A 16,400-nucleotide genomic window follows, 5' to 3' on the forward strand; every position below is an offset into this window, starting at 1 on the left:
AGCAGAAGAGAGGAACACAGTAAAACATTCATACTATTCTACACACAGTACATAGCACCAAGAACAACAGATCAAACCATAGGAGGAATTTTTAACGTCTAATATAGAAAGGAACGTTGTCAAGAAGGAAATCACCTAATGCTTTGAACTCTTGTATCTAAAATATGACTTGCCCCAAGTTTCTATCCTGCAACAATTTCATATTATAAGGCTGGTGTTTGTGAAAGGTAAAGCCAGCTGTGTGGGGAGGGAGAGCAGTGACCTAAATCAGGCAAACTAGTTTTAGGTTAAAAAGTGGAGAAACTAGTGTTTCTCCTTAATGGAGCTGTAAACACACACAGAGATTTGGGGCTATAAATTGACTACAACTACAAGTTCTCAAATGGTTCCTGTATTTGCTCAGATCCTTCAATGCTTAGTGCTTAGTAACTAGGTATCTGTTCTCATTTGATCATCTTTACCAACTCAGTTGCCTTCCCAAGTTGCCATCACTGCCTTCATTTCCCTATGAAGGCTTTCCTTTTTTTTTTTTTTTCGAGAGACTCAATGAGACTATATGATTATTTGAGAGAACTGGCAGCTTTTAGCCATCATTTTGATACCAAGTTTTCTTGCCACAGGCATTCAGCAAGCCAGTTATAATACAAAGTGGCTCATCCTCATTTGGACTTGCTCCTGTGATATATTAAGCGCGCTCAGCTTCTGGTGAAGTCCAGTGAGGGAGTTGAGGGTATGCTTCAGCGGTCCGGAGGTACTCTGGACCTTTCAGGATTTGTCTGTTTGCAGCTTATTTTTGTGATGTATTATGATAATGTTATTGCAGGGCCTGGGCTCAGTATTTTTTCAACACAGAGGAGAGGCAAATAGTCTCAAGACAATCATGTGTGTCAGTGTATTTCACAGACTGCTAGGCATATCAGTCTCAATAAAATCCAGATTTAGTAGCAGAACTTACTTCTCCCTAGGGGCTTTCATGAGAATTGGATAAAATACTGATCGACTGCTGATTAAGTAAGATAAAGAGATGAGTTCCAGCTATAAATCAGAATAGTATAAATAAGAGATTTCCTGTGGCACCCAACCCTCCCTCTCAAACACCCCCCCCCACACACACACACATACATACATACATACACGCTCAGACACCTTTTTAGGAACAGAAATAGTCTGATTGGTATAACTGCATGATTGGGAGTGTTGTAATATTAATTCAGCACATGCTACTGACTGCAAAGGTAAAAGGAAAACTGCTTGCTAAACCCTTGCATTTCAGATCACACGAACATTTGAAACCCTTAATACCTCTGAGCCCAGATCAGATTAAAATAACGAGCCATTTTTTTTCCCTATAGCTCAGCTTAAATGCATCTGTTCTTGGACTGTGGAATATGTGACTTTGGTGGCAGTGGAAGAATTGCTGGTTTGTCACAGCTGCAGCCTGGTAGTCGGCTCTTTGTGTGGTCCTGTGAGAGAAGCTTTGCTATGTGCCTAAGCTGTGCTGTGGTGAGTGGGTGAAGGTGAATACAGGGGACATCATTCTTTTTTGTGCTGGTCCATACTAAATAGCGATGGCGGGGGGTGGGGGGAGGCTACGAGTCATAGGTTCAAAGGCCAAATTGTTCCCACTGGGCTGAAGAAAGGGTAAAAAAAGACAAAACAGTTGTTCACTTTCAGGTTCCATAGAAAAGACAGAGGCTACTAAACTAATGAATTATTCATTCTTGCATTCTGTGCTATGCTGATAACTGTACTTGAGCAATAAGCTGTACGTTTTCCAATAGTTAAGAAATGTAACCCTTTTCCTATCTTGGCTTTGTTACTAAAGCTAATGCTGAACCAAATGGAAACTACCTTATGATGGCTTTAGTGCTACTGAAAAGAACTAAAATAGCATTTCATCTAGTGGTTACATTTTATTTGTATTGCGTGAGTATGTGCAATACAAATGTGCAAATATTTGGTTCTCTCGTATCTTGAAGGAACATCTAAATGAATATAGGGATCTTTATTCAAACCATAATGCAGAAATGCCAACTCTGTGCATTTAACTTCTTGTACCAGCATGCGTTTCCCTTAAGACTAAAGCTGGGTGAATATTACTTGTGAATATTTGTTGTATTTTATTTAATGAATTTATTTTGACTGTTTGCATCTCTTTTTTAATGCACTTTCCATTAATATTTCTAGCGGTTGAATTTACTGTCTGGAATATTTGTGAAAACAATAACACCCCCCCCACCCCCAAGAAACAATGGAGGATATTCATGGAAAGTGAATTTGGAATTCCTGAACCTGAGCTCTCACACAAAAAACTGCATTCCCAATCAGGGAACAGGAATGTATCACATCTTATGTTTCCAATCAAAACTACTCACACAGGTCAATTTTCAATTAGACATCTAAACTTCAGAATAAGATGCTTGCAAATAATCTACAGGCTAAGAACTCTCAAAGTGTATGGTGACTCATTTCAAATAATCACTAAACATCAGAAAATTGCTGTGTTGTACACAGAAACAGTCAGTTAATTGTTAAATTGTCAGCTGTTAAATTTTTCTCCTGACCCAGCTCTATATGAAACAATTTAAGTAGAGAAGAGCCCCTCAAACCTGGATAGCAGTACTGTAATCTTTGAAGAGATTTAGGATCATCCAGAATTTAGGAAACAATGATCCAAAATGTCAAAACTGAGCGATTCTTTTAGATAGTCTAGGGTAGTGATGGGACCCCTTCTAAAGGCTTGTCTATATTTAAAATGCTATAGTTACACCGCTTTAGTGCTTCAGGGGAGACAATACCTACGCTGATGGGAGCGATTCTCCTGTGAGCGTAGGCATAAGTAATCCACCTCCCCGACAGGCGGTAGTAGGTCGATGGAAGAATTCTTCCATACATCACTCATGGGGTGTGGATTTTTCGCACCCCAAATCCACATAGTTAAGGTGACCTAATTTTCTAGGCTTAAGTCATGAGAGGCTTAGCTAAAGATCCAAACCTTCAGACGTCAATCTGAGGTTTATCCATACTGCACTGACTGGATAGCTCATAAAATCTCCAACACTCTTTGGTTCCAGCCACATAAGAAATAACAGGAGAGAAGTCTTTTTATATAGTACTATTAAAAATAAGTAAATAAATAAATCCATGGCTCCTAAGAAATTCACATTTCCTACTATGCCGCCCACCAGGGCCATTTGAAGCCTAGTTCATAAAGCTGGGGGGGATCACTGCGCATCTAGTCTAGCCTCCTGTATAACACAGGCCACAGGATTTCTCTGAATTAATTCTTGTTTGAACCAGAGCGTATGTTTTTGAAAAATGCCCAATCTTAATTTAAAAATTCCCAGCAATGGAGAATCCATCCTGACCTTTGGTAAAATGTTCCAAAGGTAATTACCCTCACTGTTAAAAATTGCACCTTATTTCCGGTCTGAATCTGTCTAGCTTCAACTTCCAGCCATTGGAACTTATCATAGAAATATAGAGGTGGAAGGGACCAAGAGGTTATCTAGTCCATTCTCTTGCACCAGGGGAGGATTAAGTACACATGCACCCTCCCTAACAGGTGTTGGTCTAACAACCAATGAGGTAGGGTCAAAAACAAATGTTTGAATCTCCTACAAAGCTGTAGGCTAGCTTCGGTTCAAGTTTTGGGTGGTGGGTTTTTTTGTTTTTGTTTTTTACCTACTACCCACTTTTCTTATCCCTAAATTAAAGAGTTGGCTATAGAGACAATAGGTGTGTATCTAGCTCTGGTTTGGTGTTAAGGCTGGTACCCACCACAGAACAGTTTTTCTTGTGGAAAAATATCCAAGCATTTATAAATGCTTGGATTGCAGTTTTTTGCTTTTAATTCTAGATTATTTTTTTAATCACGTGTTTAACTCCACCTGTTGATCTGCAGAATTCCCTTTTTTTGAATCAGCTTTTATTTTTAGGATCTCTGTATCTGCTTTCCTAGCAAAGTTACAGTCCAAGATTTTTATTTTACATTAGCTTTCACTATACAGGTGATAAAATTGCCACTCTGGAAAATGTTGTAAGTGTTTTGTAAACTGATAATGTATTAAACATTCTAAAGTATCATACAATCCATGCGGGGATATTTAAGGTGTGTCATGCTTTTTATGGTGTGAAATAAAAGATGTGCTGGAAAAGGCTGAAGCATTAGTGTTTCCCAGTGTTTTACATGGATTTGTTTTTAAATTCCCATCTAGTTGTTGAATGCCTGCAAGAACTGTGTATAGGGTTGTTGGTTTTTTGCATCAAACCCCAAATTTAAGAGGACAGAAGCCTGGTTTGGGGTTTTCAGTCTGAAATTGGATTCTCTCTGTATTCACACAACTCTGCCTCTGATGGCTTTGGAAACCTGGGAGAAGAAGATACCCGTTTCCTTCCCCGTACACAACTCCTTCCTATCAATAGGGCCCAGCCCTCAAACCCCACTTATCTTTCAGTGTTTTGGGGAGATCTTGTTGGCCTGCAATACCCCTTCTTTCCTGATGCCTTCAAGGCTACCTGGCCCGCTTTCCATCTGCTATCTGTGAGTGGAATAGCAAAGAGGCTCACTTTACCACGCAAATTCTGCAGGGAGATTTATTGTTGTTATGCAGTACATGAAATAGCAATGGGAGCAGCAGCTCATTGCTGGTGTCAAAGAAAGGAGAGGAGGAAACGCGTGCTGCAATCCCACCTAAAATGACTTCTCTGAGGAGAAGCAGGTCTCAGATACCGTTCTCAAATATACTAGATAGAAGAAACGCAACATCAGGGCAACCCCTCAATAACATGGGGGAAACTGAGTGGTGAGTAAATGGGGAGTAGGTCCCACTATCGAAAGGGAATAAAAAATCCCCAGTTTTATTACAAAATCAGTGAGTTTCACCATACTATCACAGACTGCCTCTTAAAAAGGCTGTTATGCCCAGAGGAGGCAGGTTTGGGGACAAGTTTCCAGCTCCTATAAAGTGCCACAAATGGCTGGTGTGACTGATACCTGATATATCAAGATGTCCAGTCAAAAAAAGACTTCAATTTGTGGGATGTGTGGGTCAGATGAACTGAGGAAGACTGTCAAAGTGAGAGTTGCAGGGGCTTGTGGGGTACCCAAGGCAAGTGTGTTTTAATGATGTAGCTCACTGGACAGGATGCTGTATGATATGCTTCTCAAAGCCATGTGACAACTGCAAAACACTGAGAAAGATTGCTGGCCAATAATGTCATGTCTTACGTGCACTGTTCATTGTGATGAGTTTCTACCATTCCGTGCACTATGAGTATGTATGTACCATAGAGTTTGGTTTAGAGTTTTGAGCTTTGCACAAACCTAATGTTCCAAGCAAACATGAAGGTTTGTAAACTCCAGTGGATCAGCAATGCTCCCAAATTCTATGCAAACCAAAACAGAAGTGGTTATCACACAGCACTAATCCTAACCTCTTTAATTAGAGAATTCTGATACCTGCAGCCAGAAAAAAAAAAATAGAAATTGACAGATTCTGGGAAATGCTACTTGAACATAACTTTTAAATGCCTCTGCTGGCATTTCCTAAGGAGACAGTTTATTTCAATTTTTCATTTACTTATCTTCAGGACTACTAAAATTATTCACTGAATTCACTCCTTCAGTCCTAGGAACTGATATCACTAGAGCTGAGTGGGAAAAATTTATGATCTTGTATCCAGCAGACGTAGACTCTAAATCTGCTCAGGGAATGTCCATGAGTGGATTGTGCTGTTTGTGAAATTTATTTATTATTTATTCATTGCTCGCCTGGATGAACATGAACATTTCTGCAAGTAGTTGAGAAGTATTGGCTCATTGGTATTCGCCAGATAAGTCACATAGTATTGTTTCTGTTCCTGACTGGATGATGGATATGCAAGCATTGACATGAATGATTAATTTAAAATATAGCTTTGAAATTTGCTTTCCATTCATTGTTTTGAGCCAATAAAACTCAGTTGTACAAACTTTCACAGAAAATTAATACAAGGGGCACAAGCAAATCTGAGTAAACATTCCTTTTTTCGGAAGAATTTATCAAATTCTACAAGTCACCTACTGCATGAGAAACAATTTAGCCTGACCCTAAATATGGCTAATGCATTAGAATTTCGCATACCACTAATGACTCTCTAAAATAGTGCTCCATACAAGTGTAGAGATGGAAAGGTTTCCATTTGTGTGTTCTCCTTTCAGCTTCAGAATCCATTTATTTAATGCCTGCAAAGCACTTTGAAGTCCTTCTATGAAAAAACCAGGGAAGTGTAAAGGAGGTTGACGATCGACCTATTTTTAAGGACCCCCATAAGGCCCTGCATGATAAACCACAAAGGACAGAAAATAAAGTGTATGCCTCTGAATTTAAAGCTAATGAAATAGATTTTTTTTTCCAGAGGATGATATTGGGGTGATGACCTGTGCAATGAGGTTTTGGCATTAGATTGAATTTCTAGGTCTTACAATATAATTTTCTTTGTTAAATCAAAGGAAGTAGCATACAGCTGATAACTGAAGCTGTAAAGCAGTATGAGTATACAATATTGCAACACTCTCAGATCAAGATTTGAACGATGGAAGAGTCAGGACATTTTGGTGACCTGCTCATGGAAAACCAAATTGGACCCAACTGAATAAACAGGTGCTAAATTCCACACATTAACCAAGCTATAGGAGGGCAGCATTCTGGCACAAATAAATATAAACTTGCCTTTTAAATGTTTTATGGATCCCAAAAAATCCTTTGTCTGGTTTTTGGTATGGTGATATCCCAGAATGCATCATGCTGAAACATCAGAAATAATATTAGTAACTATTTTTACAGCACTCAGAAGCATGCTAAGCATTTTATAGAAACCACACATCTCAGTATTAGCATTAAATTAGCCAACAAGAGGTAACAGTGTAAAGATTTCCTGATTCTCAGACCTGTGCTTTTGCCACTAAAATTATATATTTTGAAAGATTCTAATGCAGTATCAGAGAGAAAGTATGGTCTTTTTGTTGAGGTAAGATAAATATCTTCAAAGGAGGGTATTTTTGATGTGTAACCTCTCTGATGTGTCGTATCATGTCTCATCATCCATTTACTGGTGACAAGACAGCATACTCAGTTTGCCACTTTCCTAAGTAATATCCAGGTCAGATCTGCACATGTAAGTATGGTGTAATTTCATTCAGCGTGCTTTGAGTTACATTTAACTTGCAAGGTTTCCTTAGTAATTAACCTTAATAACTTCCTTTTTTATTATTGATGATATTGTGTCATTATTCGAGGCTAATTGTTGGAATGTGTTCATATGTCCATGATGACAGTAAGAAATAAATGACTTAAACAGAGATTACACATAGATACCCTGGCTGACATCCAATAGATGCATGAACTGAACACCTTCACCCATGCACATACCCTAACCAAATTTAAAAAAAAAATTGTTTCTAAACAGTACAAGAAGACTTTAAGGGGTGGGCTTTTTTAAGTAGGGTCCCTATGCTGCTCTTTTTAAATCAAAGGAAGCCTTCCAGGCAATATCAGATCATGTATTTATCCAGTAATCACTTACTCTCTCAGGCAGAAAAACAAGGAGTACTTGTGGTCCTTTAGAGACCAACAAATTTATTTGGGCATAAGCTTTCGTGGGCTAAAATCCACTTCATTGGATGCATGCAGTGGATAATACAGTAGGAAGATATATATACACAAAGAGAGAACATGGAAAAAATGGGTGTTGTCATACCAGCTGTAACGAGACCAATTAATTAAGGTGAGCTATTATCAGCAGGAGGAAAAAAACCTTTTGCAGTGATAATCAGGATGGCCCATTTCAAATAGTTGACAAGAAGGTGTGAGTAACAGTAGGGGGGAAATTAGCATGGGGAAATAGTTTTTACTTTGTGAAATGATCCATCCACTCCCAGTCTTTCTTCAAGCCTAATTTAATGGTGTCCAGTTTGCAAATTAATTCCAATTCTGCAGTTTCTTGTTGGAGTCTGTTTTTGAAGGGTTGTTTTTTTTTGTTGGAGAATTGCGACTTTTAGGTCTGAAATTGAGTGACCAGGGAGGTTGAAGTATTCTCTGACTGGATTTTGAATGTTATAATTCTTGATGTCTGATCTGTGTCCATTTATTCTTTTGCGTAGAGATTGTCCAGTTTGGCCAATGTACATGGCAGGGGGGCATTGCTGGCACATGATGGTATATATCACATTGGTAGATGTGCAGGTGACTGAGCCTCTTATGGTGTGGCTGATGTGATTAGGTCCTATAATGGTGTCCCTTGAATAGATATATGGACAGAGTTGGCAACGGGCTTTGTTGCAAGGATAGGTTCCTGGGTTAGTGTTTTTGTTGTATGGTGTGTGGTTGCAGGTGAGTATTTGCTTCAGGTTGGGGGGGTCGTCTGTATGCGAGGACTAGCCTGTCTTCCAAGATCTGTGAGAGTGGTGGGTCGTCCTTCAGGATAGGTTGTAGATCCTTGATGATGCGTTGGAGAGGTTTAAGTTGGGGGCTGATGGTGATGGCTAGTGGCGTTCTGTTACTTTCTTTGTTGGGCCTGTCCTGGAGTAGGTGATTTCTGGGTATTCTTCTGGCTCTGTCAATCTGTTTCTTCACTTCAGCAGTTGGGTATTGTAGTTGTAAGAATGCTTGATAGAGATCTTGTAGGTGTTTGCCTCTGTCTGAGGGATTGGATCAAATGCAGTTGTATCTTAGAGCTTGGCTGTAGACAATGGATCGTGTGATGTGGACTGGAGGCATGTAGGGAAGTATAGTGGTCAGCAGGTTTCGGGTATAGGGTGGTGTTTATGTGACCATCGCTTGTTAGCACTGTAATGTCCAAGAAGTGGATCTCTTGTGTGGACTGGTCCATGCTGAGGTTGATGGTGGGATGGAAATTGTTGAAATCATGGTGGAATTCCTCAAGGGCTTCTTTTCCATGGGTCCAGATGATGAAGACTGATCCAGACTAACTTGGCTACCACTCTGAAATCTCTCAGGAAGAAAACCCATGTTTCTGTTTGTGAAATAAAACTGGGGTTAAGCAGATTGTCCTTTTGTATATTATCCACTTGTTTCCCCCCTTGAACTAGCTAGTGGCCTTGAGTATTCCGGTCTCTTCTTTCAAAAACTAGGAATATGGAAGTAAGACCAATCTATGTAGGTTAGCCTATTGGGATTTCAAAAGTACTTAGGGTGACCAGATAGTAAGTGTGAAAAATTGGGACACTTTTTTTCAGGGGGTAGTTGCACATATAAGACAAAGCCCCTAATATTGGGATGGTCCCGATAATATGTAGATGTTTGGTCACCCTAAGAGTACTCAGCATTGGCCTAACTCTACCCCCATTCAAGTCAATGATAAAACTCCTATTGACTTTAATAGGGACAGAATTAGGCTAGCACTGAGCACTTTTGAAGCTTCCACCCCCTTAGTCGATACCACATAAACCATTAGCAGGTGGATAAATTAAATGAGTTTGGCAGTCTCCAACCAGCTCCTAATGAACAGGTGTCCAAAGCGCAAAACCCGTATCCAAACTGACACTTATTAGTTCCTTTTATTGGCAGCCTCAACAGTGGAGCATGCAGATGGAACTGAATGGTCCATGAAGAATGAACTAGCCTCTCAGTCCTTCAGACGTGAGGTGCATCAGCAGGAATGTGTGGAAATGGAGCCCTGATTCTGATGCACAGCTTGTGCTGTATCTGCTCTGTGGACAGAGCACTTAATTCTTCTTTTCTATCAGTTCATCACCCTTCACATGTAGCACAGAAACAAAACCATTGACTAAACCAAGCATTTCCTAGTAGACAGAAGCCTATGCGTACTAATGAACATGGTAGAACAGTTACTGGGATGATTATTTATTCTTAAAGGAAAAAAATCTTTGATATACTTCCTTATCTCTAGGCTGAACAACTGCAGTGCACTAACTAACGAACTGTGGTGCATCCGTCACACAGCAGTCCACTTTCTAAGGGGGAGAAGCTAAACACAGTCCATCTTGCCACTGCTCCCTACCATCCATTGAAACTCTACTCCATGCTGGTGGATGGCTTGCAGTCCTTCTGCACCGTCTGCTGCCAGCCAAAGATGTAAAAGATAGATGGAGTGGATCAAAACAAGAAATAGACCAAATTTGTTTTGTATTCATTTCCTCCCCTCTCTCTCTCTCCCTCCCTCCATGAAGTCCTGCCTGAAATACCAGAGGGAGGGATAGCTTAGTGGGTTGAGCATTGGCCTCCTAAACCCAGGGTTTTGAGTTCAATCCTTGAGGGGGCCATTCTGTGTGACAGTTGTTTTTGTTTCTCCTTGATGTAAAGCCACCTCCTTTGTCGATTTTAATTCCCTATAAGCCAATCCTGTAAGCCATGTCGTCAGTCACCCCTCCTTCCATCAGAGCAATGGCAGACAATTGTTCAGCGCCTTTTTTCTGTGTTGACGCCATACCACGGCAAGCATGGAGCCCGCTCAGATCACTTTGGCAATTAGGAGCACATTAAACACCACACACATTATCCAGCAGTATATGCAGCACCAGAACCTGGCAAAGTGAAACCGGGCGAGTAGGCGACGTCAGCGCGGTGACAAGAGTGATGTGGACATGGACACAGACTTCTCTCAAAGCACGGGCCCTGGCAATGCGGGCATCCTGGTGCTAATGGGGCAGGTTCATCCAGTGGAACACCGATTCTGGGCCCGGGAAAAAAGCACAGACTTGTGGGACAGCATAGCGTTGCAGGTCTGGGATGATTCCCAGTGGCTGCGAAACTTTCACATGTGTAAGGGCACTTCCATGGAACTTTGTGACTTGCTTTCCCCTGCCCTGAAGCGTATGAATACCAAGATGAGAGCAGCCCTCACAGTTGAGAAGCGAGTGGCGATAGCCCTGTGGAAGCTTGCAACTCCAGACAGCTACCGGTCAGTTGGGAATCAATTTGGAGTGGGCAAATCTACTGTGGGGGCTGCTGTGATGCAAGTAGCCAACGCAATCAAAGATCTGCTGATATCAAGGGTAGTGACCTGGGAAATGTGCAGGTCATAGTGGATGGCTTTCCTGCAATGGGATTCTCTAACTGTGGTGGGGCCATAGATGGAACCCATATCCCTATCTTGGCACCGGAGCACCAAGCCGCCGAGTACATAAACCGCAAGGGGTACTTTTCAATAGTGCTGCAAGCCCTGGTGGATCACAAGGGATGTTTCACCAACATCAGCGTGGGATGGCCGGGAAAGGTACATGACACTCGCATCTTCAGGAACTCTGGTCTGTTTCAAAAGCTGCAGGAAGGGACTTTATTCCCAGACCAGAAAATAACTGTTGGGGATGTTGAAATGCCTATAGTTATCCTTGGGGACCCAGCCTACCTCTTAATGCCATGGCTCATGAACCCATACACAGGCAGCCTGGACAGTAGTCAGGAGCTGTTCAACTCCAGGCTGAGCAAGTGCAGAATGGTGGTAGAATGTGCATTTGGACATTTAAAAGCCTGCTGGGGCTGTTTACTGACTCGCTTAGACCTCAGCGAAACCAATATTCCCACGGTTATTACTGCTTTCTGTGCACTCCACAATATCTGTGAGAGTAAGGGGGAGACACTTATGGCAGAATGGGAGGTTGAGGCAAATCACCTGGCCGCTGGTTATGCACAGCCAGACACCAGGGCTGTTAGAAGAGCACAGAAGGGCGCGGTGTGCATCAGAGAAGCTCTGAAAACCAGTTTCATGACTGGCCAGTTTCATGACTGGCTACGGTGTGAAAGTTCGGTTTGTTTCTCCTTGATGACCCCCCCCCCCCGCCCCTTGGTTCACTATACTTCCCTGTAAGCTAACCACCCTCCCCTCCTCCCTTCAAACACCATTTGCTGAGGCAATAAAGTCATTGTTGCTTCACATTCATGCATGCTTTATTAATTCATCACACAAATAGGGGAATAACTGCCAAGGTAGCCCAGGAGGAGTGGTGGAGGAGAGAAGCACTGGGAGGGATGGTGGAGGAGGGAAGGACAAGGCCACACAGCACTTTAAAAACTTTAAAACGTATTGAATGCCAGCCTTCTGTTGCTTGGGCAATCCTCTGGGGTGGACTGGCTGGGAGGCCGGAGGCCCCCCCACCATGTTCTTGGGTGACTGGGTGAGGAGGCTATGGAACTTGGGGAGGAGGGCGGTTGGTTACACAGGGGCTGTAGCAGCGGTCTGTGCTCCAGCTGCCTTTCCTGCAGCTCATCCATATGCTGGAGCATATAAGTTTGATCCTCCAGCAGCCTCAGCATTGAATCCTGCCTCCTCTCATCACACTGCTGCCACCTTTCAGCTCCAGCCCTCTCTTCAGCCCGCCACTTACTCTCCTCAGCCCGCCACCTCTCTTCCCGGTCATTTTGTGCTTTCCTGCACTCTGACATTGTCTGCCTCCACGCATTCGTCTGTGCTGTCAGTGTGGGAGGACAGCATGAGCTCAGAGAACATTTCATCGCGAGTGCGTTTTTTTCGCCTTCTAATCTTCACTAGCCTCTGGGAAGGAGAAGATCCTGTGATCCTTGAAACACATGAAGCTGGTGGAGAAAAAAAAGGGACAGTGGTATTTAAAAAGACACATTTTATAGAACAATGGGTACACTCTTTCACGGTAAACCTTGCTGTTAACATTACATACATAGCACATGTGCTTTCGTTCCAAGGTCGAATTTTACCTCCCCGTGGCTAACAGCGGGGAACATTTCTGTCCAGCCACAGGCAAACAGCCCAGCAGGAACGGGCACCTCTGAATGTTCCCTTAAGAAAAGCACCCTATTTCAACCAGGTGACCATGAATGATATCACTCTCCTGAGGATAACACAGAGAGATAAAGAACGGATGTTGTTTGAATGCCAGCAAACATGCACTGCAATGCTTTTTTCTACAGTGATTCTCGAGTACGTGCTACTGGCCTTGAGTGGTAAAGTGTCCTACCATGGTGGACGGAATAAGGCTGCCCTCCACAGAAACCTTTTGCAAAGGCTTTGGGAGTACATCCAGGAGAGCTGCAAATGCCAGGGCAAATTAATCATTAAACATGCTTGCTTTTAAACCATGTATAGTATTTTAAAAGGTACAATCACCAGAGGTCCCTTCTCCGCCTGGCGGGTCCGGGATGCAGTCTTGGGTGGGTTTGAGGGGTACTGGCTCCAGGTCCAGGGTGAGAAACAGTTCCTGGCTGTCGGGAAAACCGGTTTCTCCCCTTCCTTGCTGTGAGCTTTCTACAACTTCATCATCATCATCTTCCTCGTCCTGAAAGCCTGATTCCGTGTTGCCTCCATCTCCATTGAAGGAGTCAAACAACACGGCTGGGGTAGTGGTGGCTGAACCCCCTAAAATGGCATGCAGCTTATCATAGAAGTGACATGTTTGGGGCTCTGACCTGGAGCGGCTGTTTGCCTCTCTGGTTTTCTGGTAGGCTTGCCTCAGCTCCTTCAGTTTCACGCGGCACTGCTTTGGGTCCCTGTTATGACCTCTGTCCTTCATGCCCTGGGAGATTTTGACAAATGTTTTGGCATTTTGAAAACTGGAACGAAGTTCTGATAGCACGGATTCATCTCTCCATACAGCGATCAGATCCTGTACCTCCCGTTTGGTCCATGCTGGAGCTCTTCTGAGATTCTGGGACTCCATCATGGTCACCTCTGCTGATGAGCTCTGCATGGTCACCTGCAGCTTGCCACGCTGGCCAAACAGGAAATTGAAATTCAAAAGTTCGCGGGCCTTTTCCTGTCTACCTGGCCAGTGCATCTGAGTTGAGAGTGCTGTCCAGAGCGGTCACAATGGAGCACTCTGGGATAGCTCCCGGAGGCCAATACTGTCTAATTGCATCCACAGTACCCCAAATTCGAACCAGCAAGGCCGATTTCAGCGCTAATCCCCTTTTTGGGGGTAGAGTAAGGAAATCGATTTTAGGAGCCCTTTAAGTCGAAAAAAAGGGTTTCGTCCTGTGGACAGATGCAGGATTAAATCGATTTAACGCTGCTAAGTTCGACCTCAACTCCTAGTGTAGACCAGGGCTGAGTAAAAAACAGAGTAAGAGACTCTAGATTTGGCCCTTTTCTGCTCTTGGTTATACCCAGGTTACCCTACTGAAGTCGGTTTCCGTGTGGAGATTTGTGGGGTTACACAGGTATAACCAGGAACAGATCTTACCCTTTTATGAAATTATTTTACTAGCCGGACTTATTACTAGGCTTACTCCTTTTAGAGTGAAAAGAACAGGAGTACTTGTGGCACCTTAGAGACTAACAAATTTATTAGAGCATAAGCTTTTGTGGGCTACATACAGCTCACTTCATCGGATTCACAGAATGGAACATATAGTAAGATAGATAGATAGATGATAGATACACACATGCAGATAAGTTGGAAGTTACCATACAAACTGTGAGAGGCTAATTAGTTAAGATGAGCTATTATCAGCAGGAGAAAAAAACTTTTGTAGTGATAATCAAGATGGCCCATTTAGACAGTTGACAAGAAGGTGTGAGGATATTTAACTTAAGGAAATAGATTCAATATGTGTAATGACCCAGCCACTCCCAGTCTCTGTTCAAACCCAAGTTAATGGTATCTAGTTTGCATATTAATTCAAGCTCAGCAGTCCCTTGTTGGAGTCTGTTTTTGAAGCTTTTCCATTGCAAAATTGCTACCCTTAAATCTTTTACTGAGTGGGCACAGAGGTTGAAGTGTTCTCCTGTCAGTTTTTGAATGTTATGATTCCTGATGTCAGATTTGTGTCCATTTATTCTTTTGTGTAGCGACTGTCCGGTTTGGCCAATGTACATGGCAGAGGAGCATTGCTGGTACATGATGGCGTATATCACATTGGTAGATGTGCAGGTGAACGAGCCCCTGATAGTATGGCTAATGTGATTAGGTCCTGTGATGTTGTCACTTGAATAAATATGTGGACAGAGCTGTCTAAATGGGCCATCTTGATTATCACTACAAAAGTTTTTTTTTTCTCCTGCTGATAATAGCTCATCTTAACTAATTAGCCTCTCACAGTTTGTATGGTTTCAGAGTAGCAGCCGTGTTAGTCTGTATCCGCAAAAAGAAAAGGAGGACTTGTGGCACCTTAGAGACTAACAAATTTATTTGAGCATAAGCTTTTGTGAGCTACAGCTCACTTCATCAGATAGCTCATGAAAGCTCATGCTCAAATAAATTTGTTAGTCTCTAAGGTGCCACAAGTACTCCTTTTCTTTTTACAGTTTGTATGGTAACTTCCAACTTATCTGTATGTGTGTGTAATATATATATATATATATATATATATATATATATCTTACTATATGTTCCATTCTATGCATCTGATGAAGTGAGCTGTAGCTCATGAAAGCTTATGCTCTAATAAATTTGTGAGTCTCTAAGGTGCCACAAGTCCTCCTGTTCTTTTTTTGGATACAGACTAACACAGCTGCTACTCTGAAACCTCCTTTTAGAGTGGTGGTTGCTGCTGCGACTGTATTGCTATTCTGTTCCAGCTCTTATTGTTTGACACTTTCCCATGAAAGAGGCCAAGACAGTTGGAGATGAATGATAGATCAGTGTAGTAGCCCAGTGGAAGATTACGTGAAGACTGCTGTCAGGATGGGTGCTCTCATCCAGAGACTGAAAACTATCTGAAGGCAATTCACTTCACTTGGCTAGAAGTGGCTCTCCCAGAAGGGTGATGGCTGGGGGTAGGAGGGAAGAGGGTTGTTTTTTGCTCTTCATTTTGCTCACTTCTCTGTCACTCCTATTCTTTATTCTGCCTGCTGATTTCTGCTGCATGAAGCCCCCTGATGCAGGAGCACCTACTTCTCTGGGTAATAGGATACATACTTCCGGTGGCATGGTTCAGAACCACAGCATGTGACAACCACACCTGTAAGAGAGGTTCAGTCAGGTTGGAATGGGTGTTTTGTGAGTTACACTGGACTAGAACTCAGGAGAGCTACATTTTGTTCCTGAAAAAAGAAAAGGAGTACTTGTGGCACCTTAGAGACTAACCAATTTATATGAGCATGAGCTTTCGTGAGCTAGCTGTAGCTCACGAAAGCTCATGCTCAAATAGATTGGTTAGTCTCTAAGGTGCCACAAGTACTCCTTTTCTTTTTGCGAATACAGACTAACACGGCTGTTACTCTGAAACCTGTCATTTTGTTCCTGACTGTTTCACAGACTTGGCACATCAAGTAACCATTTTGGACTTCAGTTTCCTAGTTTGTAAAATGGGTATATTTGTACAGGATTCTATGAGACTTGATTAATGTTTGCACTTTTCACCCCAGGAACTGAATGTGTTATGCAATTTCAGGATAACCTACTCAGCCAAACACACATGTTAAAGAATTCTATTCTGTACATGGTCGTATTCACCCTCTTTGCTGTG

At 42.3% G+C, this 16,400-nt stretch overlaps 1 long non-coding RNA gene across 2 annotated transcripts in view; it reads left to right on the top strand.

The window, feature by feature from the left end:
* The first annotated feature begins 1,372 nt into the window (after positions 1-1,372).
* LOC311521112 overlaps positions 1,373-16,400 on the top strand; it is a 62,037-nt gene continuing 47,009 nt past the window's right edge. The window contains exon 1 of one of the 2 annotated variants that reach the window (XR_014711797.1): positions 1,373-1,517. This is a non-coding gene — a long non-coding RNA (uncharacterized lncRNA). The remainder of the gene's footprint in view (positions 1,518-16,400) is intronic. The other variant, XR_014711798.1, reaches the window with a different exon arrangement.

Source organism: Lepidochelys olivacea (assembly GCF_965140295.1).
Source record: "Lepidochelys olivacea isolate rLepOli2 genome assembly, chromosome: 5".
NCBI classification, from domain to species: Eukaryota; Metazoa; Chordata; order Testudines; family Cheloniidae; genus Lepidochelys; species Lepidochelys olivacea.